Source organism: Elephas maximus, chromosome 1 (genome assembly GCF_024166365.1).
Source record: "Elephas maximus indicus isolate mEleMax1 chromosome 1, mEleMax1 primary haplotype, whole genome shotgun sequence".
NCBI classification, from domain to species: domain Eukaryota; kingdom Metazoa; phylum Chordata; class Mammalia; order Proboscidea; family Elephantidae; genus Elephas; species Elephas maximus.
This window is the reverse complement of record NC_064819.1, coordinates 29,709,682-29,734,082: the sequence shown is the minus strand read 5'-3', so window position 1 is coordinate 29,734,082 and position 24,401 is coordinate 29,709,682. Positions and strand designations below refer to the sequence as shown.

General features: G+C 41.9%; 1 protein-coding gene across 12 annotated transcripts in view; it reads left to right on the top strand.

The window, feature by feature from the left end:
- MAP3K13 (mitogen-activated protein kinase kinase kinase 13) overlaps positions 1-24,401 on the top strand; it is a 187,266-nt gene that overhangs the window by 81,401 nt on the left and 81,464 nt on the right. The window contains exon 2 of one of the 12 annotated variants that reach the window (XM_049881215.1): positions 17,006-17,052. The exons of 10 other annotated variants lie outside the window; for them this stretch is intronic. The gene's annotated coding sequence lies outside the window, so the exon portion shown is untranslated. Of the gene's footprint in view, positions 1-7,720; positions 17,053-24,401 lie in introns of those variants that run through there. One more of the 12 variants, XM_049881202.1, reaches the window with a different exon arrangement.

Sequence of the window (24,401 nt, the reverse complement as noted above, 5' to 3'; positions counted from 1 at the left end):
AGTTCTGCGACCATCATCATAATCACTATTAGAACATTCTCCTCACCCCACAAAGAAGCCCCAAGCCCATAAGTAGTCACTCTTCATTCTTCACCACCCACCCTGCGCCCACCCCTCACCACTAGTCCTAGGCAACCATTAATCTACTTTCTCTATATGTAACCCCAAAACCAAACCCGATGGATGCCCTCGAGTTGATTCTGACTCATAGTAACCCTACAGGACAGAGTACAACTGCCCCATAGGGTGTCCAAGGAGTGGCTGGTGGATTCGATCTGCCAACCTTTTGGTTAGTAGCCGAGCCCTTAACCACTGTGCCACCAGGGCTTCTACCACTAGCCCTAGGCAACCATTCATCTATTTTCTCTCTCTATAGATTTGCCCATTCTGGACATTTCAAATAAATGAAATTAAACAATATATGGTCTTTTGTGACTTAACATAATGCTTTCGAGTTTCATCTATATTGTAGCATGACTCAGTAGCTGATTCCTTTTTATTGCTGAATAGTATTCTATTATGTCCACTCATTAGTTGATGAACATTTGGGCTGTTTCCACCTTTTGGCTATTATGAATAATGCTGCTATGAATATTCATATGCAAAATTTTATGTGGATGTGTGTTTTCATTTCTCTTGGGTATATGCCTAGGAGTAGAATTGCTAAGCCATACAGTAACTGTATGTTTAATGTTCTGAGGAAATGCCTGACTATTTTCCAAAGTGGCTGCATCATTTGACATTCCTACTAATAGTGTGCCAGCGTTCCAGTTTCTCCACATCCTCACCAACACTTGTTATTCCGTCTTTTTCATTAGAATCACCCTAGTGAGTGAGAAGTGGTATCTCATTGTGGTTTTGGTTTACATTTCCCTAACTGGAAACCCTGGCGGCGTAGTGGTTAAGTGCTACGGCTGAAAACCAAAGGGCTGGCAGTTCGAATCTGCCAGGTGCTCCTTGGAAACTCTATGGTGCAGTTCTACTCTGTCCTATAGGATCGCTATGAGTTAGGATCGACTTGACAGCACTGGGTTTGGTTTTGGTTTTTTAATGGCTAATGATGTTGAGCATCTTTTTGTGTGTTTATTGGCCATATGTATCTCTTCTTTGGCCTATTCAGATCCTTTGCCCATTTTAAAATTAGGTTATTTATCTTTTCATTGTTGAGATATAAATATTCTTTATATATTCTGGATATAAGTTCTTTAGCAGGTATATGATTTGTAAACATATTCTCCCATTGTGTGTGTTATCTTTTCATTTTCTTGATATCTTTTGCAAAAGTTTTTAATTTTAATGAAGCTCAATGTATCTATTTTTTCTTTTAACTGGTTGTGCTTTTGGGGTCATATCTAATAAACCACTGCCTCATCCAAGGTCAGGAAGATTGACTGCTGTGATTTACCTTAAGAGTTCTGAAGTTTGGCTCTTCCATTTAGGTCTATGATCCATTTGAGTTACTTATTGTGTATGGTATAAGGAAGAAATCTAACTTCATCCTTTTGGAATGTGGATATCCTGTTGTTCCAGCACTATTTGTTAAAAAGGCTATTCTTCCCCTCAGTGAATTTCTTGGAACCCTACCTGGGCAATTAAAAAAAAGAAACACTGATACCATATCCCTCCCTCCCTTCCTCCCCCCCAGAGATACTTAATCCATCTGTGGTAGGGTCCAGACATCTGCATTTTTAAAAAAATCTTTCTAAATGATTCTAATCAATGTTGAAAATTATTGGCACGGATGGGTTAGTCTTAGAAAAGGAACACCACTTATACATCAGGATGAGTGAAGAGAGAGAATTCTGACGGGGAAAGGAGGAAAGAGAGGGAAATTAAGATTCATACCAGGAAGCAAGGATTTTCTTGGTTAAATAGTCACCTGCAAAAAGTGAGATGTTATTGGAGGTCAGTAAAATATGTTAAAGATGAGGAACTAACATTTATTAAACAGCTTTCTGTATGCCTATGGAGCCCTGGTGGTGAAGTGGTTAAGAGCTCGGCTGCTAACCAAAAGGTCGGCAGTTCGAATCCATTAGCCACTCCTTAGAAACCCTGTGGGGCAGTTCTACTCTGTCCTATAGGGTTTCCATGAGTCAGAATCGACTCAACTGCAATGGACTAGGTTTTCGTTTTATATGCCTGTAGACCTGCTAGGAGCTTTCACATACATTATTTCATTTAAAATATAATCCTCATGATATGAAGTAGGTACTGCTATCCCCACCTTACTTATGAGAGAACAAGCTCAGAAAGATTGCTGACTCAACCAAAGACACACCAGACAATGCACATCACACCTAGTTTTCAAACCCAGTTCTAATTCTTAATCCCATTCCCTTTCCTCTGTCTACCATGGATTTTGAGCACTGAGTACTACCATGATTTGTTATTGGCCAAGTCCAGCATGAATTTAAGATCTAGGAAGGCTCAGGTCTGGACAAAGAGTAAGGTAAATTGGAAGGTGAGGGTAATACAGGATTAAGGGTTGGCACAGCAGCTGTGGTGGAAGATGACAGGGTGAGAGTAAATGAGGATTTTCATGTGATAGCTAACCATGGAGCCCAGGCTGCCTGCTCTGCCTATACTTAGCCAGCAGGAAAGGGCCTAAGAGGACGGAGGGCCAATATACTGGGCGTGGGAGAATGACTGAAGGGGATGGTGGGGAGACCATGATGTACCAAGTAGAACTGGCAAATGTAGTGGTGTTTTCATTCATTTAATCAGATATTTATTGAGCATTTACCATGTGTTCTAGGTAGTGGATACACAGCAGAGAATAAAACACAAAAATCCTTGCCCTCTTAAGGCTTGTTTTCTTCTAATGGGTAGAGACGATAAGTAAGTAAATTATGTAGTATATTTCAACGGTGGAAGTGTTAAGAGGAAAACATAAAAGTAGGAGGAGGATGGGGAATATTGAGGGTGGGTTAAAGTCCAAAACTTTTTAGTCTATGGTTGATGTGTAGATATAGATCCCTCAAGAAGATAGAGGAACCATCAAACTGAGAGACCTGTGGTTGACCAAGTCAGGCACCTTGGGTATAAAAAGAGCTTAATCTAAATCCTAAAACTCAAGGTATTTTTAGTATTGACTTTTTATGTGTTTTGTTCACCACTTTATACCCAATGCTTGGCACATAGACGTTCCATAAGCGTTTGTTTCAGTAACAGTGTCATTTTTTTTTTTTCTTTTTTTGGATTATAGATTTTTCCATTCCAGGGCAGGTGTAATGCTTAGGGAACCTTTTCAAACTTTGCCTGTGCCCTGTTAGGCTAGCTACTCCGTGTGTGTGTGTGTGTGTGTGTGTGTGTGTGTGTGTGTGTGTGTGAGGTCCTTCCGTGATATCACCACTGACAATCACTGCATAGTAAGCCGGAGGTAAGGGTGGGCTTGTGCTCTATTTCTCAGATGAATTGGGGCAGAGAACCACCACTGTAGGCAATACCAGAGACACTTAACATTTCTTGCGCTGTTTACACTTTAGCAGGAGTTTCACATGCACCACCTTGAACAGAGGGTGAATTGGACCCTTGGGGTGGCGGCGTTAGTAGTTGCTGCTGAGTCAGTTCCAACTCATGGTGACCGCATACGTGCCAGGTAGGACTGCTCCATCGGTTTTTCAAAGCTGTGACCTTTTGGAAGCAGATCCCCAGGCTTGCCTTATGAGTTGCCTCTGGGTGGGTTCGAACTGCCAATCTTTCTGCTAGTAGTGGAGCACTTAACTGTTTGCACCTTCCTTTACCTGCCTTCCTTCTCTATGTAGGAGATTATTTATATTAAATGGATAAAATTAACACGTTTTCTCTTTTCTTGCTGTATGGCTCAGTGATACAATGGAAGAAGAATGGGACTAAGATATTAGGGTCTCTGTAGCAGTCTCAGATCATCTTTGGTAAAGCAAATACTCACTCAGCTTTTTAAAAATTTTTCCTCAGCTTTGGTTTTAACATACGAGATGAAGAAATTGTACGTAGTGATCTCAAATACCTTTTTAGCTCTAACATTGTAGAATTCTTGGAATCTGGTTGTTAATTACCAACATCACATAGGCATGTGACAATTTCTAAGGCAATTTGGTTAAAATCTACCTTTATTCCATTTTTTCACTGTACAGTGAAACCTATGAGAGGTGGAACTTAACAGGACTGCCTTGTTTTTCCAGGTCTTACAAGTTTCTCGCCTTTGACAGGGTGCAGTCTTATCACTTTTCTATCGCTCATTTTAGTGGAAAATATCTGAGTTCTCCTCCTCTGACAGGTTTCCTCCCTATACAAGTTCCAGCTTCCGCAGGTTTTACTGTATTTTTATAGATGTCTGACCCCCACGGATGCTGCTACAGCTGAGGAAGAGGAAGAGGTATGCTGCTACAGCTGAGGGAGAGGAGGAGGTATTAGAAGTGTTTCAGATGGAGACGTCTGTGTTAAATCACTTGCACATTTGCCCAGGGATTTCCTCATTAGCAGGAAGTACAGTCCTGATCAGGTCTGACCTTGCCACCTCTAGGCATGCCCATCATCAGTCTCATTTGTTTGGCCCCCTTGTCAGGAGAGGAGCTTCCATTAACCTAGTGATCTGGAGGACTGGGATAATAGGGGGTGTGGCTACCCATAATCCAATAGCCTGTTTGGTTGTGTTTAGCCCTTTCCTGGATCTGACCTTTATTAGAGTTCTTAAGAACAAAATTCATCATATTGGCTCTTTCTATCTCTGTTTCTATCTTCTGTTATCTTCTAACTCAGTCTGAAGTGTGATGAAAGGCTATAGTGAATGAGAAAATGAAGACTCACTAAATTCATAAGTGGCAAACCATGAAACCCATGAGAGCTGGAACTCAATGGGATTGCCCTGCTTTTCCTGGTCTTGCTGGTTTTCTGCCTTCGGCATGATTCAGCTTATCACTTTTCTATCGCTTGCTATTAGTGGAAAATATTTGAGCTTTCCTCCTCTGACACAGGTTCTGGCTTTCGCAGCTTTTACTGTATAGCCAGTCTTTGAAAAAAACAAGATTTCATTATTGTGTATGATAATCTCTAGCTTTGGAAATTCTTCTTTTCAGAATTCTCCCAATCCAAGTTGGTTGATGGATTGATGTTTTAAAAAATTTTATTGTGCTTTAGGTGAAAGTTTACAGTTCAAGTTAGTTTCTCATTCAAAAATTTATACACAAATTGTTTTGTGACATTGGTTGCAATCCCCACAATGTGTCAGCACTCTCCCCCTTTCCCTTTCCATCCTGGGTTCCCCATGCTCATTCTTCCAGTTTTCCTGCCCATTCCTGCCTTCTTGTCTTTGTTTTTGGGCAGGAGTTGTCCTTTCGGTCTCGTATATGTGATTGAACTAAGAAGCACCTTCCTCACGCATATTGTTTGTTTTATAGGCCTGTCTAATCTCTGGCTGAAGGGTGAACTTTGGGAGTGGCTTCATTCTGAGTTAATAGGGTGTCTGGGGTGGATCGATGTTTTGAATTTGCAGGTTTTGTCAAAGACAAAAGAGTAAAAAAAAAAAAAATCAGAAAATTCCCTTTTTACTGTTGTGTTCATTTCATCAGTCTGGAATTTTTCTATATCCTTTTTCATTTGTCTAAGAGTTAAGCAGGGAGCTCCACTGTCTAGTCCTGACAGCTTTAATACTTTCATGTACTGGTTCCATGGAATAACAATAATATATGCAGCAGTGTGGTAGAAACACCTTGCAAAAAGCAGTTGTGAATTACAGGGGACAACCCTAGGAGAATGTATAATTTTAACTGTGCCATTTTCATTGTTTAAAAATTTTAAGGAAAAACAACGTAGGGCTTCCCACTGGCAGATGGCGAGGACCTTTAAGGAACTAATTTGTACTGTGCATTCCTGAGCTGGGAGTAATATTGGAATTGAACAGGTCCTAGAAGACTTTTTAGTGCAATTCTGGATTCCAAAAAGGCGAGAGAAATGAAGGAATGAGCTGATTGAGGGTCTTGGGCTGAGGAATAGCCCAAGAGGAAGGACTGGAGAAAGATGAGAGAGAAGATGAGGACAGAGCCCAGGGACACCCTGGCTGAGCCGATGGGGCAGGTGGCAGCCAGGACAGCGCTTTCCACCTTAAACCGAAGGGACTGGATCCGCGACCCAGGCAGAAATAGGTTCCTTTAGAGTCCTGAAGGGAGCTGTCACACTTGCTACTATTAAAGAGGGCTCAATTTTCAAATCAGCCCACAGAGGCTTACTACCCCTGGGGCACTGTGCCTGCATCTTTGGCAGCAGCCCCCTGCCTTTAACGGAACTCATCAGGCTATCTGCAGATGTGGATAACTGTGGGTCATGGAGACCAGTGAGATAAAGCTCACCAACAACAAAGCCACAATTTCTTTTTCCAGGGAATGGAATCCCTTGATTAAAGTGAGATTAAGCATTTTACTAACCAAACCAAAAAACCCAAACACGCTGCCGTTGAGTCCATTTCCCCTCACACAGCAAATTCAAACACCTCTGCACACTAAAAAGGACCTGGTGCCACATACCTTGAGATATTTATCTTTACTCACTGCTTCTGGGCCTGAATTACGGATGCACTCGAAATCTTTGCACTGTTTAGAAACTCCTGGGAAATCCCCACCTGACGCTGCAGCTGCCAGGGCTCAAGAGCCAATCTGAAACGACATTTTACTGCTTTGCCAGGTTCTCCACCCCCCTCTTCTCTTCTGCCTCCTTTTTCAGGCCATATCTGGGCAGAAGTCCTTCCCATCTGTTTGTCTAACCAAGAATAACTGAGCATTTTCTTCATGCTGCTTGTATTAACATCGAAGCTCGGCCCTAATCTACCTGTTAAGTATTCTCAGAGACCAGGAGATCCAAGTAATGAGGTTTCTTGGAGAAAGAAAAACAATCATATAATCCTTTCTATGTTCTGTAATGATTTCTTTTCACCACTGAGGACTTCCACCGTAACACATCGAGGCAGCACTCTGTATCTATCACCTGCTGTCCTCTGAGCAAAAGGTTAGCTACATGGATAAGCCTTTCTTTTAACTAAATCTCATACCTATAATACTGGCTCTTGAGTATTTTGTGAGAGTCAAACAGCTTTCACCACAGATTGTTTTATAAATAGCCTTTGTCTCTTTCTTGCTAAGTATTTAAAATACCATGGGATGATTTTAAAAACAAAGAACAGCCACATGGGTTCTTAAAAGCTTTGAACCACATCTGGAAAGTAAAGAGGGGTAATCAAGAGACACTTCTTATTACAATAGGGTAAAAGGCACCCTACCACAACGAAAAGGAAGTGACTCCAAGGGAGTATCTAGTACACACCAAACTGTAATACTTTAAAGCTTTGCCAAGCTCATGAGTAACGTGACCTGAAATGCATATTATTTGTACCCAGAAGTTCCTCTAAGCTGAAGAATAGTTAATGCATTTGAGCAGGCCGTGAGCTGGACTTGAAGGCTCACAGTAAGGAAAATATAGCCTCAAGGCTTCTGTCTTCTTCTAAGGAGAAGCCTCCTCTGGTATATTCCTAAGTGGTGGCAGCCAAGGAGCTGCCAAAGACCAGGAAACTAAGCTCTGGGGGCCTTGTTCTGGACCTACCCTTCATGGTTAATTCCTGTTATTTTTCATCACAGGAAACTGAAAAAGTAAAAATTTTTCTTTGATTTTTTTTTTAACCAAGCAGACTCCTCAGGATCTCTTATTTTCGTATATAATTTACAAAATAGTTTATGAAAGAAACTTTTAGATACTTTAACAGTAGATTATTTTATAGAGTATGCTTAAATAACAAAGGAAAAACAATTTTTCCTTCTATTTCTGTTTCTTAGTTGACCTGCCGATATTGGTCTCCATCAACCAACCAGCCATGACTTTTGTTGTTGGTTGCTCTTGAGGTAGTGCCGACTCTAGGTGTCTTTACGTCTAACAGAACGAAATGTTGCTGGGTCCTGTGCCATCTTCATGACTGTGTGCTGAGTTCATTGTTGTGACCTTTGTGTCAGTCCATCACATTGATAGTTTCCTCGTTTTCCTTGATCTTCTCTAACCAGTACTACAACCTGGCTAACTAACCTAACTGCACAAAATCTGGCCTTTAGAGAGGGTTAAATGAGATAAATTATGTAAAGACTGAGCACAATGCATGGCATGGAGTTAAAAAAAATTACTGTGGAGTACATTCCAACTCATGGCGAATCCATGTGTTATGGAGTAGAACTGTTCCATAGGGTTTTCTTGGTTGTAATCTTTGCAGAAGCAGATCTCCAGCTCTTTCTTTCACAGCGCTGGTGGGTGGATTTGAACCACCAACCTTAAGGTTAGGAGTCAAGCGCAAACCATTTGTGCCACCTAGGGACCCTGACATATACCCAAACCAAATCCATTGCCATCAGGTCGATTCCGACTCATAGTAATAGGACAGGGTTGAACTGCCCCATAGAGTTTCCAAGGAGTGCCTGGTAGATTCGAACTGCTGACCTTTTGGTTAGCAGCGGTAGCTCTTAACCACTGTGCCACCAGGGTTTCTATAGAGCATTAGGCTTTTAATCTGAGGGTTCAGGGTTCAAGTCCGTGTTTAGGCATTGACATATAGAAAACCCTGAATAAATGATGTTGCTAATATATGTTCGTTTCCTTCCTTCATCCTTCCTCAGACTTCATTAATTATCTACCATGTAAAAGGCTGCCAGTGTATATCCTGTGGGCAATTTAAGGAAGGAAGGAAGAAAGAAAGAGAGAGAAGAGTTAAATAGGATTCCTGCCCTCAAGAACTCACAGTTCACTCAGAGAGAGATGAACACATAAGCAATTATAATAGGACAAGGGTTTTCAAACTTTTTGGTCTCCAGACCAAAAATAATTATTGCGGATCCCAAAGAGCTTTTGTTTATGTGAGTTATATCTTCTATATTTACCATGTTAGGAATGAAAACTGAGAAAATTTAAAAATATTAATTAACTAATTAATTTTAACAATAACAAAGGCATTAAACATTAACAGAAATAACATCTTTTTTTTAAGAAAAATAACTATAGTTTCCAAAACCTCCAAAAATTTTTGTGAGAAGGGTGGTGCAGTTAAAAGAAATTTTGCAAACCACTTTCATGTCTGAGTTGATGGAAGATCGCTGGATTCTCATGTCTGCTTCTGTATCCAATCTGTTGTATGTACCACGTGAGAGAAAGCAGCCTTTGGAAAGCTCCACTGTGTGCTTGTGAGAGAATGAGAGTGAAAAGGCAAATAACGTCTTATTATAGAATAGTTCTGATCTCACAGACCCCCCTAAAATGTCTCAGGGATCTCCAGGGACCCACAGCCCACACAAGAGGACCATTGCAATAGAACGTGGATGTGAGGAAGGAGCAAGAATAACAGCTAACATCTATATTCTGCGTGGAGCCCTGGTGGCTCAGTGGTTAAGAGCTCGTCTGTTAACCGAAAGGTCGACAGTGCGAATCTCCCAGCTGCTCCTTGGAAGCCCATGGGGCAGTTCCCCTCTGCTCTATAGGGTCACCATGAGTCAGAATTGACTTGATGGCAACAAGTTTTTTGTATGTTTGGTTTTTGTTTTGTATTGTGCTTAATATCTACCAGTCACTGTCATAATGTTTATATATTTAAACCTCACAACAATTCTATGACTTGGTGCTATTATCATCCCTAATCTCCAGGTGAAACTGAGGTACAAAGGGTAAATTCCTCAAGGTGGAATCAGCACTCATTTTCAGACAGTCTGGCTCCAGGGTTCAAACTCTTTTTCATGTCATCACTCTGCTTCTGTACCTGGGAATCGAGTAAGATTTCATAGAGAAGACATTTTTCTTAAAAAATGTGTAACAAGGAGCTTCTTATAGGTAACCTTGTGAGAACATTTCATTGTTACTAGATACTGAGTAGGATTTTACTCTCGCGAATGTTTTCAGCCTTCAGCTTTATCTAACCCTCCTGCATCACTTTACATGCAGACCTTTTTCCTTTTTGACCCCAGCATCAACAGTACCCCCACCACAGGTGCACCCCCCACCCTCCATAATCTGTTCCAGGTTCCTGCCAGTGGCTACCAGTTAGGAGGATTTGCAGCTTCAAGGCCAATGACAGGATTCTGTTTATTAAGAATAAATCGCAAGCACAGGACCTAAAGAAATCTCAGTTAATACCAGAAAAAAAAAAAGGAAACTATTTTAGGATTTAAAGACAGGACCATGGACCTATAGTGCACTGTGTCTATGCCTTATTACAAAGTTACTATTTTCAACATTTATCCGAAAACTCATGATATTGCTTGGGTGAATATAAGAGGAATTCAATAGGAGATTAAAAAAAAAAAAAATGCTGAACAATAGCTAAACCTTTCATGTGTATAGCCATTTCACAGGAGCCCTGGTGGAGTAGTGGTTAAAGCGTTCGGCTGCAAACCAGAAGGGTCGGTGGTTTGAACCCACCAGCAGCTCCTCAGGAGAAAGATGTGGCAATCTGCTTCTGTAAAGATTTACAGCCTTGGGGCAGTTCTGCCCTGTCCTTTAAGGTCACTATGAGTCGGAATCTACCCAACGGCAACCGGTATCAAACATGAGGCTAGAGAAGCAAATCATACCAAGGAAAAAAAAAAGAAGGTGGGCTTTATTCTAAGAGTGGGGGATTTTAAGAAGTTGAGCTTTATGTTCAGAGTTGCGTGCTGGGAAAAACACTCTGGTTATGGAGAAGAGAATGGAGTAGGGTGGAGAGACTAGACACAAGGGTACCGTTAGGGGATGTTACAACAGTCCAGGCAAAGGTGATGGTGGCCTATGTAGAAACGGTTGTTGGGATAAAGAGAAATACGTAAATTCAGGAGACATTCAGAATGTTAAAGGATATTTTTTAAAGGCTAAAATAACAATTCACACACATAAAATAAGCACGTGTCAAAGATATTATTAACTCATTAATTAATGAGAGAACCAGTAAGATGATAAAAGGAAAACTCAAAGAACACACGGATATATAGGCAAATCCAAAACCAAAAACCGATTCCCACTCATAGCGACCCTGTAGGGCAAAGTAGAACTGCCCCATAGGGTTTCCAAGGTGGGGATGTTGAATTGGAACTGCTGACCTTTTGGTTAGCAGCCAAGGTCTTGTCCACTGCACCACTGGGGCTCCAATAGGCAATTAGGGATACTAAAACCAATTTACAATTAGGTGCAAAACCGATCAATATCCACCAGGGAATAATCAATGCATCCTACCAGACACAATTCATTTGCATTTCTATGGACAAGAATCAGTTTGCTACAATTTACAGAATTATAAATATCTCAACCACCACCCCTCTGTCAGTTTATCATATTGTGGTGCCCTTGTGTTGCTATGATGCTGAAAGCTATGTTACCAGTGGTTGTGGACTGAATTGTGTCCCCCAAAAATGTGTGTCAACTTGGCTAGGCCATGATTCTCAGTGTTGTGTGATTGTCTGTTTTGTCATCTGATACGATTTTCCTGTGTTGTGAATCCTACCTCTATGATGTTAGTGAGGCAGGATTAGAGGCAGTTATGTTAATGAGGCAGGACTCAATCTAGAAGATTAGGTTGTATCTTGAGACAATCTCTTTTGAGATTTAAAAGAGAGAAGCTAGCAGAGAGACAGGGGGACCTCATGCCACCAAGAATGAAGAACCAGGAGGGGAGCATGTCCTTTGCACCTGGGGTCCCTGAGCTGAGAAGCTCCTAGACCAGGGGACGGTTGATGACAAGGACCTTCTGCCAGAGGTGACAGAGAAAGAAAGCCTTCTCCTGGAGCTGGTGCCCTGAATTCAGACTTCTAGCCTCCTAGCCCGTGAGAGAATAAATTTCTGTTTGTTAAAGCCATCCACTTGTGGTATTTCTGTTATAACAGCAGTAGATAACTAAGACACCAGTGTTTTCAAATATCAGGAGGGTTACCCATGGTAGATAAGCTTCAGTGGAACTTCCACACTAAGACAAATTAGGAAGAAAGGCCTGGCAATCTACTTCCAAAAATTTTCCAATGAAAACCCTATGGATTACAAGAGAATAATGTCTGATACAGTGCTGGAAGATGAGCCCCTAGGTTGGAAGGCCACAATGGACTCAAGCACACCTATGATCATGGGGATGGTGTGGGATTAGGCAGCATTTTGTTTATATTGTCCATGGGGTCACCATGGGTTGAAGCCAACTCTACAAAACCAACATCAACAAATATCTCAAAATTACAAAGGGTTAGGATAAACTTGGAGTGGTGCTCTTGATTGAATGGCCGGTAATCTTTTTTGCTCATTTCAATGTCTTTCCAAATTTTTCCTGATGAGAGGATGTTCATAGGATTTTCGTGATAAATGGGATGTGGTGATTGTAGGTGGGAAGAAAAAGAGGAAGCAGTCAAGTATGATCATTCATTCAAGGAGGCTGAGGGAGCATTCAGCCAAGGTGTCGCAAATGGAACAGGAGGGTACAATGGGAATGTTTTGGAGGGAGAGGAAGTGGGATCAGGGAAGAGGACCCACAGAGAAGTGTCTGTTTGAGATTATAAACCAGATGGGTTTACATTTTGGGCAGTGTCTTAGTGCTGCTGTACCAGAAATACCACAAGCGGGTGGCTTTATAGAGCAGAAGCTTTTTTCCTCACAGTTTAGGAGGCTAGAAGTCCAGTTTCAGGACACTGGCTCTAAGGGAGGCCTCTCTCTCTTTCGTTTCTGAGAGAAAACTCTTCTTTCAGATTCTCTAGCCCAGGCATTTCTGGGTTCCTCGGTGATCTCCACCTGGCATCTATCTTTCCCTCCTTTTGGTTTGCTTTTCTCTGTGCCTAATCTGCTCTTTTTATATCTCAAAAGCAATTATGTTTAAGACACACCCTACACTGATATGGCCTCATTAACATAACAAAGAAGACCCTATTTCCAAATAGGATTCCACCCACAGGTGTAGGGATATTTTTGGGGGGACACAATTCAGTCCAGAACAGGCAGTCACAAAGGAAAACAGTAATGTAATACAAGGTAGGATTAGCCGGCCACACAGTTTTGGAAAAATTATTCCCAGAAGTCCCCTCATCCATAAGGGACAGTGGCCTCTTATTTCTAACTATTCATTTACCTCATGTCCCTGTGGGCAGTTGTCCTTAGGTACCTGCTTGCTTGGAGTAGAAACCCTAAAAGAATGATGCTGATTAAGAATGAAGAAGATACTTTTGATGTAACTAAATTGACTTAATGAAAACAAACTCCAAAGATAGGGAATTGTGTCTTGCACATCTTTCCATCCCCGGGATGCCTATCATAACATCTGTCAAATATATTTCGTAAATATAGAGAGAGAATGAAAGAATAGCATATTGGCTTATCCCAGATCATATGGCAGGTTAAATAAGGAAACCAGGATTCAAACCCAATTCTTCTGACTCCACGTATCTTCCGACTCGAGTATCACCAGGATAGATAATTTAAACTACAATATCTCATGGAATTTTCAGCCTATAGATGATTAGAAAATAAAAAAGTATTTCTTAATTTCTCATATTTCCAGTAACTAAAAAAAAAAAAACTAAATAGAACTACCAAATTTAAATATCACCTTTTCTCAGGAGAGAGAACGTGATAGAAGGACCCAGGCATTGAAATCAGATAGACCTAACAAGTGTAACCTTGGACAACTTATTTAAACTGAGTCTCAGTTTTCTCATCTACAAAATGATGAAATGTTGATTTCCATGAAAGCATAAAGATTGAATAAGATAAGGTATATAAAACACAAAAGTGCACTAGGCACCTTAACGGATATTAGCATCTTTTCCTTCTAAGGCTTAAAGCTTTTGCGTTCTTACCTTACACCAGAATCTTTCTTTGTTTGAATATGGGCTATATTTAGCACTTAGCTCCTTTGCTTAATTCTTTATCAATCTAAATTTAGTTTCTTCAGGGTAATTTCTGTAGAAAGATCTTCGTTACTTCATACGTTTGTCACCTATTTCAAATACTTCACTTTTCACTCTTCTTTTTTTTCCCCAATATCCCTACTTTCCGCTCTTTCCAATGTACTGACTTTTCGTTCTGTCTTCCCAGCATGCTAAGCTTTACCATCACATGCTTCCAGAATCGTATTGCTAGATTACAACCTACATTGGGTTTGTCATAGGTATTTTGGTTCCTTTTCATAATTTCCCAGATGCCACAGGCATTCCTAATTCAACACCTATTTTTAACTCAGCTTAAAAAAAAAAAATTACAATTCAGGATTGTCGTTTTTAAAAAGTATTTCCTGAAATTCTATGACAATATTTTATTTCTCTGCCCTTCCCTGAGTATATACACATCCACTGAAATCATGAACAGATTGATCTTTATTGTGCCGGACCCCTGGTGACAAAGACATGTAAAGCAGTTGAGAGCGATGTAATAAGAATTTGATCAGTTTCCCGTTGTTAAGGGAAGCGAGTGTTACTAAACCTCCCTAAACCATAATTTTCCTCAGAAGAAGCTCCGGAATAATAACCTGCTCTGCCTACCTCGCATGACTGTTACCAGGCTGTTAGGAATATATGCAAGTACTTTGGAAACTCAACTCAGTCTACAAGTGTAAGCTAGTTGATTGTTGTAAGTATAAGAGATACATAAGTGATTTTTGTTATTATTTGCCACTCTGTTGATGTAACTTCCCTGTTCAAGCCAGTGGCGCACATTCACTGTAGGGAACGTCTGTGTGCCCCCCAACAAACAAGAGCTGATTGTGGTCCTCTTGCCTTACTGTTCCCGGCTGGCAGTCCCAAGTCTTTGTGTGATGAAACCCTACATGCTCAGTCTGGGGTGGCTGAAGGCATTTAGACCTTTTCATGGCTGGGTGTTGTGTTTGCAGAGTTATTTACACGGCCCAGCAACCTGACCCAAGGCAAACAGTCCCCATGAGCTTCACAGTGACTTGCAATCCCTGTCATTGCTCTGCTAACATAACAGCGAACATTTACTGGAACCGGAAGACTGGGTATCCCCCCACCCTTTTACTGTGAAATTACTTTCATTCTCTAGTTGTTTTACGGTCTCCAGAACTAATCCGTAAAATGACAGAATCTTAAAATTGAAAGAACAGGAGAGGTCACTTGGTTTGACCCTCTTTACCAAAGCAAAAGCTATGCCCCACACTGAGCAGACAGCCAGTGAAAGAAATTCATCAGTTTGGAGATAATCTGTTCCCTGTTGTTGGAGCCCTGGTGGCACAGTGGTTAAGCGCTTGGCTGCTCACCAAAAGGTCAACAGTTCAAATCCACCAGCCGCTCCTTGGAAACCCTATGGGGGCAGTTCTACTCTGCCCTACAGGGCCACTATGAGTCAGGTCCACTTGACGGCAGTGGGTTATTCCAATCATTGTTGGATGTTCTGATTCCTTACACTCACAGAACGTTTTTTAGTTACTGAAAGGGACCCTGGTTATCCTTCTAGTCCAACTCCTTCGGTTTACAGACAATTAAATCCAGGCCCAGAGAGGTTATGTAACTTGAGCAAGGTCAAACAACTTATTTATGGCACAGCTGGGACTCCTGACTCCTGCTCTCTTTTTTTCCAAACCAGCAAACTGCAAAATTACGGAAGTCATAAATGTTGACTGGTATTAAATGCTATTGTGAAGTGTGTAAATACTTTAGTATACAGTGTATTTTACCATAGTAAATATTTATGTTGCACTACAGATAAACCTGGAGCCCTGGTGGTACAGTGGTTAAGAGCTCAGCTGCTAACCAAAAGGTCAGCAGTTTGAATCTACCAGCTGCTTCTTGGAAACCCTATGGGGCAGTTCTACTCTGTCCTTAGGGTCGCTGTGAGTTGGAATTGACTCAACAGCAATGGGTTAGTTTTTGTTTTTATAGATAAAATGATTTTGATTTCATGGAGAAAGTCTAACTCTTTTGCTCTGATTATGTACAAAGATCTTAAAGCTTTAGCAGAAACTCACCGCTTTAAACAGGACTTTTATTTTTAGTTTGTGTTCTTTTTTAGGGGGTGGGGGAAAGAAGTCATCAGTCTGACCCGTGTAATGTATCTAAGAAGTCATACGGTCAAAAAAGATGCAAAACCACATTTCTCTGCCTGGCGTGAGGCTGTGGAGTGGATTGAGCCAGGATTTTTTAAATATTCCTGTTGGGCTCCAGTCCCAGGCCTGTCAGTGGCCATGTGGAGGAGACTGGAGAAGAGCCTGCCCATATGCTGGGGGACTCTGAAAGGCCGCCTGGCCTCTGCCTGCCTTCTGGAAGAGCTGCACCGAGAGGGAGCCTGCAACCTTTCTGTCCTGTGAAATTAGTTACCAGATGCTTTAGGGTCACCTCTTGCCTTGAGTATGAGGATGGTGGCAAAGGAAGAATGAAGTACTGGTTGCTTAGGATGGGAGAAGCTGATAGAGCCTGGGAGGGTTTGAGGGATATGGACAGGCTGGGCAGAAGGGGTGTTGGAAATGGTGCAGTGTAAGGAGCTGATAAGCAGTGCTGTCCGTTCTAAGAAACAGCCAAGAACCGTAGAAAGAGGACCTGGCAGCAGCTTCAGGCCTGTGACCCAGTAAGCTAGCCTTAATGCCTTTTTACTTGCAGAAGCAAAAATATTCATTTAAGGCTGATCAGATGCACCAGCAAGAAAGACATTTCCCCCCAAGATTTCAAACTTTTGGGCTCATGTTTCTGTGGAGACAGATGACCAGACTTTTGTTCCCCCAAACCAGAAAGATGGATCTATTCCCTATTGTCCTAATCCACTTTGTGCCTTTATTCTAAGCACTTACATGATCTGCCTTGATTTAGAACTGCCTGTCTTAGTGGCTCTCTTCCCTACTAGACTTGAGCTTTGAAAAGCAGGGACCATGTCTTCTTTTTTGGTAATTAAATTATGGAATATGTCAGGTTTCCCAGAAGACAAACAGGATGTCATGTTTTCACCTTCATATCCCACATGGTTTCTAACAAGCCCAGAGCTTGGCATGCAGCAGGCACTCAGGAGAGCTTTGTCGAATTGCAATACTGACTTCCTTATACTTGTGTAATCCTTCTTTCTATCACAGATAATGGGGAATCAGAGTCACTTTCTCTGGAGACCTAAGCTCTGAAGGTCAGTGCAAATATACTCCAATATTCCTGGAAATAGTAGCTGTCCTGAAAGACCCTTGGAATAATGGTGCCCACATTGTTGTTGATAGGTGCTGTCAAGTTGATTTCGACTCATAGCAACCCCATGTGACAGAGTAGAACTCCCCCCATAGGGTTTTCTTTACACAGCAGATTGCCAGGTATTCTTCCTGTGGGGCTGCTGAGTGAGTTCAAACCACCAACCTTTTGGTTAGCAGCCGAGCACTTAATCATTTTGGCACCAAGGCTCCTCAACACCCACATTCAAAACCCAAAACAGGCCCATTGCCATTTAGTTGATTCTGACTCAAAGCTACCCTATAGGACGGAGTAGAACTGCCCCCATAGGGTTTCCAAGGAGCAGTTGGTGGATTTGAACTGCCGACCTTTTGGTTAGCAGCTGAACCCTTAACCACTGTGCCACCAGGGCTCCTTGGTGCCCACATTGGGCAGTCCTAACTGTTGATGGCCATTAGAACTCAGAGGTAGCCAAGGGTTGTATTCAGAAGACTTAAGGTTTAAATAAAGTCCCCAGCTGACAGCCAACAAGAAAACAGGGACCTCAGTCCCACAACCACTTGGAACTGAATTCTGACAACACCTGAACAAGCAAGGAAATGATTCTTCCCTAGAGTCCAGAGAGAAATGCAGTCCTGGCAGTACCTTGATTCTAGCCCAGTGAGTTCCATGTTGGATGTCTGATTTCTAGAAGATAATACATTTGTGTTGTTTTAAGCCACTGGGTTTGTGGTGATTTGCTACCACAGCAATGGGAAGCTAATACAATGGGGAAGACTGGGAAGGGATCGAAGGTGTGGTAGGAAAAGCAAGTGTTCTGTTTTATCTATCATATATCCAAGTGGAGGAGGCAAGAAGGCAGTTGGGTGGGCTCATCTGGAACTGATGGAGAGGTCAGTGGTCACCCCTGCCTCTTCCACCATGATTCTCAGTGGGGTAGAAGTCCCATGTAAGCAGGTACTATGTCTTTGTTTCCCACTGCAAGTGACAGATGGTAGGTTCTCCATAAACAACTATTGAGCTAATGTTGGTTGTCTTCTCTTTTAAATAGAAATTCTTACTCCCCCACTCCAAAAAAAAAGAAACAGCACAGAAAATCTGTCCATATCAAAATGGGTTGGGCGCACCTTGGTCTTCAAGGTGACATCTTTGCTTTTTGACTTTCAAGAGGTCTTTTGCAGCAGATTTGCCCGATATAATACGTCACTTGATTTCTTGACTGCTGCTTCCATGGGTTTTGTTTGTGGATCCGAGTAAAATGAAAACCTTGACAACCTCAATCTTTTCTCCATTAAATCATAATGTTACTTAAATATAAATAGATAAAGCAAGAAACAATAAAGGTATAAGAAGCTAATGGAAATGTGGATTTGGACTTTGATAAGGTAGTTTGTTGTCTGGGTTCACTGTTGCATCCTTTAACTGACACTGGTTTATTGAGGAGATCCAAGAAATAGCTCACGGAAGACACGGTTTTCAAGAAAGGAACACTGTTGGTTTGAGGAAAGATTGTTGTTGTTGTTGTTGTTAGGTGCTGTTGAGTCATCTCTGACTCATGGTGATCTCATGTACAATAGAACAAAATGTTGCCCAATCCCGTATGCTTCACAATTGTTGGTATGCTCACGTTCATTGTTGTAGCCACTGTGTATTTTGAGTGCCTTCCAGCCAAGGGGGCTCATCTTCCAGCACTATATCAGACAGTTTTCTGTTGTGACCTATAGAGTTTTCATTGGCTACTTTTCGGAAGTAGATCGCCAGGCCTTTCTACCTTGTCTGCCTTAGCCTGGAAGCTCTGCTGAAACTTGTCCACTGTGGATGACCCTACTGGCATTTGAAATACCAGGTGGCATAGCTTCCAGCTGCATAGCAACATGCAAGTTAACACAGGATGACAAACTGACATGTGCGTGGTGGGAGGAAAGGATAAGAGATTACTTGACTGTGTAGTAGTGTGTATGGGGTGGGTTGGGGCTTGGTGGTAGATTCAGGAAGATCATTGAAAGAGACAAAGGAAAATGATGAAATTACTCTTGAGAAAGCATAATACTCAATGCTCAGCTGAGGATAAAGTGAACCCAGAGAGTTTGCAATCCTTCTGACCTGAGTATGGTAATTGTGTGAAATTTTCCCTGGTACTTGTCTCCCCAATGATAATTGTCATCCTTTGTCCCAGTTTCAGTTGAGCTATTTCCTTATTCCTTGTTTCCCCGGCAGATCCTATGAAAGTATGAGCACCTCACTGCCGTTTCCAAACTGGCCCCTGGTCTGTATTTTACACCTCTTGGTCTCATCCAGTCCTCCACGCTGGAATGCCCTCTCTTACCATCACGTCATGGAAACAAACAAACAAGCAAAAATCCAAATAAGAGTAAACAAGGGCAGTCTGTTCAGAGCTGGCGACAGGAAGGGAGTCAGCCACCTTCACTTCCATTTGGCAGAGACTCAAAGGCGGGCAGAGATAGAAAGCTTTATAGTGGGAAAAGGGAAGCCTTCAGGTATGCCCTGATTGGAGGCAGCTGGCATGAGGAAGCTGGAGGTGGGCTAACTGGAAGCGGTGCATTTTATGTGATTGGTTAGGGGAGCATATTTGGCTTTTTCTGGTCAGTCCTAAGTTGGGATCTGGCACAAAAATTTTTTATTATGCTTTAGGTGAAAGTTAACAGCTCAAGTTAGTTTCTTATACAAAAATTTATACACATATTGTTATGTAACCCTAGTTACTATCCCTATAATGTGGCAGCACACTCCCCCTTTCCAACCCACATTACCTGTGTCCATTCCACCAGCTCCTATCCCTTTCTGCCTTCTCATCTTGTCTCCAGACAGGAGCTGCCCATTTAATCTCATGTATCTACTTGAACTAAAAAGCTCACTCTTCACGAGTATCATTTTATGTCTTATAAAAAAAACCCTGTTGCCGTCGAGTCAGTTCCCACTCATAGCGGCCCAATAGCAGGGAGTAGAACTGCCCCACAGGGTTTCCAAGGAGCTCATGGTGGAATCCAACTGCCAGGCTTTTGGTTAGCAGCTGTAGCTCTCAATCACTATGCCACCAGGGTTTCCTTATGTCTTATAGTTCAGCCTAGTCTTTGTCTGAAGAGTTGGCTTCGGGAATGGTTTTAGTTCTGGGTTAACAGAGAGTCCGGGGACCATGTCTTCTGGGGTTCCTCTAGTCTCAGTCAGACCATTAAGTCTGGTCTTTTTCCTAGAATTTGAGTTCTGCACCTCACTTTTCTCCTGCTCCATCAGATACTCTCTGTTTTGTCCCCTGTGAGGACGGTCATTGGTGGTAGCCGGGTACCATCTAATTCTTCTGGTCTTAGGCTGATGGGGTCTCTGGTTTATGAAATCTGAGACAAAAATTAAGGAAGCTGCCAGTTATTAATCAAGTCCTGGCCATTTTGGGCCCATTGTTACAGGGATAGTTGTTTGGCTTCCAGAGCTGGGAGCTGCAGATAGTGATTTGACATCCTGACATAGATGCTGAAGGCAGTGGTTTGTCTTCCTGGGCTGGATGCTGCAGATAGTGCGTCGGAGTTTATATATGGTCTGACCATTGTCTGTCTGTTCATTCAGTTTCTCAACATCCAGCCAGTCCCTGTGTCCTATCAATTCTGTCTTCTAAATACCCACACATTCATTCCACTCTCTCTATATTACCTGTTTTCCGCCCTCCATCCTTCCTCCATGCATCTCCTACTCTTAAATAGAATCATCTTTCAGATCTAATTATGACACCTCCCTCCACCTGTCCGTGGTTCTCCACCCATAGGAAAAATTCCTCTAATCTGCCTCCCAGCCTTATCTTATGCATTCCTCATCACCTCCCACCAACCCAACTCAAGTTTCCTCCTTTCCTCAAATAGCCATGTGATTTTCATACCTCGTACCTTCATGCATGCCAATCCGCTGACTGATACTCTTTACTAAACAACAACAACAAAAAAAAAACCAAACCCTTTGCCATCAAATCGCTTCCAGCACATAGCGACCCTATAGGACACTATGAGAAGCAGACTGCCACGTCTTCCTCCTGCAGAGCAGCTAGTGGCTTCCAACCGCTGACCTTTCAGTTAGCAGCCGAGTGCTTAACCACCGTGCCGCCAGGGCTCCTTGATATTCTTTATACCCCTTCCTTGTTCATCCCAGAAAAGAATTTCCCCTTCTTTGTTCTTCAAACACTTATCCCTGTCTCCCTTAGAGAGCTTCTCAGACTACGTAGTAATTATTGACTCATATATTTCTCCTCCAATAAACTGTAAAATCTTCCAGGGCAGGGATCTACCATCTTGTTCATCTTTGCATCATCCTTACTGAAGAACTGACAGAGTAGGTGATTAACAAAGCATTTGTGGAGTCAAATGAATAAGCTGAATAGAAAATATCTGATAAGCGACCACCTTCCTCACAGGGGAGCACAGTGGTTAAGAGCTCAGCTGTCAACTAAAAGACCAGCAGTTGGAATCCAACAGCTGCTCCTTGGAAACCCTATGGGGCAGTTCTACTCTGTCCTATAGTGTCGCTGTGAATCGGAATCGACTCGATGGCAATGGGTTTGGTTTTGTTTTGGGGTTCTTCACAGAAACGGGAGGTTTTCAGGAGCTGTCTTTGGCTGGCAAATCTGAGGATTACCTTTCTTAGATGGCCGTGGTGAGAACTTAAGTGAGGATGTCTGTCAAGCTCCTGAACATCTTAGAAGGCATGGTAGACCTTAGCTTAATTGAAGCAGCATGCCAAAAAACCAGTTCTAGCACTTCCAACTTGTATTCTCTTTCTAAGAAAGATCTCAGGTGCCCTTTAAGGTTTTGAAAAAAACAAACAAAAAAAAAAGGTTTTGAGACCTCAAAAAATACCTTACGCAGGTTTTTGAGGTTTTTTTCCTACTTGTAATTTTCTGATTATTTTAATAAACTCAATTTTCTTTACTGTTTTCCTTCATATTAGAATTGTTCCTGTCTTCTGCCTTTTTTTTTTCCCTCCCTGATTATGCCATCTTTAAAATTATTTTGGGAAAATAGTCCAAAGCAGTGGAACCTTTAGCTTACTGTAAGAGACAGAAGAGAATAGTCAGCCACTGGGGCACCTCGTTAGGGTCCCTGGGTGGCACAAATGGTTAAGAGCCTGGCTACTAGCTGAAAGGTTGGTGGTTCAAACCCACCCAGAGGCACCCGGAAGACAGGTCTGGTGATCTACATCTGAAAGGTCACAGCCTTGAAAACCCTTTGGAACAGTTCTACTCTGCACACGTGGGGTTGCCGGTGGTAGTCACAATGGATGGGAAGACAGCTCACAACAACAGGGGTTCTGCAAATTTATGCAAGCACATGCATGAGAAACCTTGTAGCTTCTTGCTAGGTTAACTTCTCATTCACAGTTTTCATTTTATGGTAAATAATGCCAACATTTTCTTTTCAAGAGATATTTGCAAGTTGATTAAAAATAGATGAAGCCGCCTAAACCTATTGTTTGTTCTCGCTCATTTGATGCTTTTTTTTTTTTTTTTTTGGCCCCGACCTTTATTTTTTTTATTTTTTCTGAATCCTGAAGTCCTCTCTAATTACCAGTATTGACAGTGTGAGACTTTTCCCTATAATTTCCAGGGATTTGGTATTGGGGGTGGTGTCTGAGAGCTGCTTTGTAAGATCTGTCAGCACTGTATCCTTCTGCCATAGTAGAGTCACTTGTCTGTACTTGGAGGCTACCCTTTCCTGCAGTCCCTGCTATGGATGGCTGCATTGATGGATGGGTTCCCTTAGGGGAGCTTCATGGCTCAGCCCTCACCCATTACCATGGGACAGAATGATAATTTACGGCCCCAGATGGTGGCTCCCTGCCTCACCATTCCTGGTCTACTTCAGTAAATCAGCACAGATATTAAGTGTTAAATTGCTTTCCTCTCTTTAAAATAATCGATGCTATTTGCAAAGTGCTATGTACAGAAATACTTATTAAAAGCGTTGAAAATAAATAAAGTTTCCTCAGAATGTGAAGAGCATAATGAGTTGTGATAACAAATAAACAGCCATGTGGTCAGGCTTCTTTCTTGGCCCCACTCTGCATGGCGGTGAGATTTGGAGACACACATTGTGGTCAGACTCCTGAATTTTCATAGAAGCTCTTTCTTCTTCTTGGCTGATTGTTCAAGTTTATGGATCTACCCTTAAATGAAAGTCCAGAATATTTGCATTCCAGGTCCTTGCCGGAGAATATAACCTGTAATTCTTAGTGATTCTTTTTTTTTTTTGGCAAGTTTGTGTATGATAAATAGCAGTCAAAATGGATTTCCTGAAGAAGGTGTAGTCCATGCCCTTCTGGATTCAATCACACTTTGAAAGAGTGAGAGATTCCTGGTTTGGAATTTCTTACTGTAAGTACTGCTTTTCTGGAATACTTGGCAATCTTGGCTTGTATGGAGGGATACTCCAAAAACTGCCCAAGGAAGGATGTAACTGTATATCCTGTGAGGACATTGTTTATTGGTCCTTGCTTCATGTGGATCAACACAAGAAAGCCCTGTCAGCCCTCAGTACAAGTAAACGCTGCTTCTCCTGGGAAGTTAGTATGTTTTGTTTTTATGTTACCTGCATATATAAAATTGTGCCTTTCTTTTTGTCTTGACCCATGGAAAACTCTGGGCCAAATCTGTGCATCATCGTTATCAGCATACAAATTATCTGTGTCTATGGTTTTTACATGGGCTTTTTGTTTTCTAATGTTTTATTCTTATTTTCCTTCACCTCTTCCCTGTTGTGCTGTGTGCATTTTTGTTAGCAGCTTCAAGTCTTTTTTGGAACAAAATCTGTGTGCCTATCTGTCTCCTGGTATGTATTTGCTTATTTAAATCTATTTAAGAAGTCAAGCGTATTATTGTCCATCTCATAATAAAACCATAATGTTGTCCCCTTTGGATTTTAGTATTTAGTTGTATACGTTTTTGAACTCTTAAGCTCTGTTACAGCTCTACAATGTGAATCATGGACGGCATTTACGAGGCAGGATGTAGAGACCAGATGACGCCCGGAAGTCTTACTGTGTAATTTAATCCTGGGTGCTGAGCTGTTTGGCTTTGATGGACTCTAAGTGTGCATATGTAATTATGTGCGCATGTGTAAAAAGGCCAGCCCTGATAGAGAGAGGGAGGAACACCATTAGCAGAGATGAGATTTGTCTCTCCAGCTGGGCAGCGCCTCTGAATTCCAAGGGCTTTCCCCAGTGTAAATTATTAGACTGACTCAGCTGCTGTTCACTTCCCCCCTGGCTGAACTGCTTCTGCTAATGCTGCTAAGCTGTGGCTCAGGAGGGAAAAAGTCC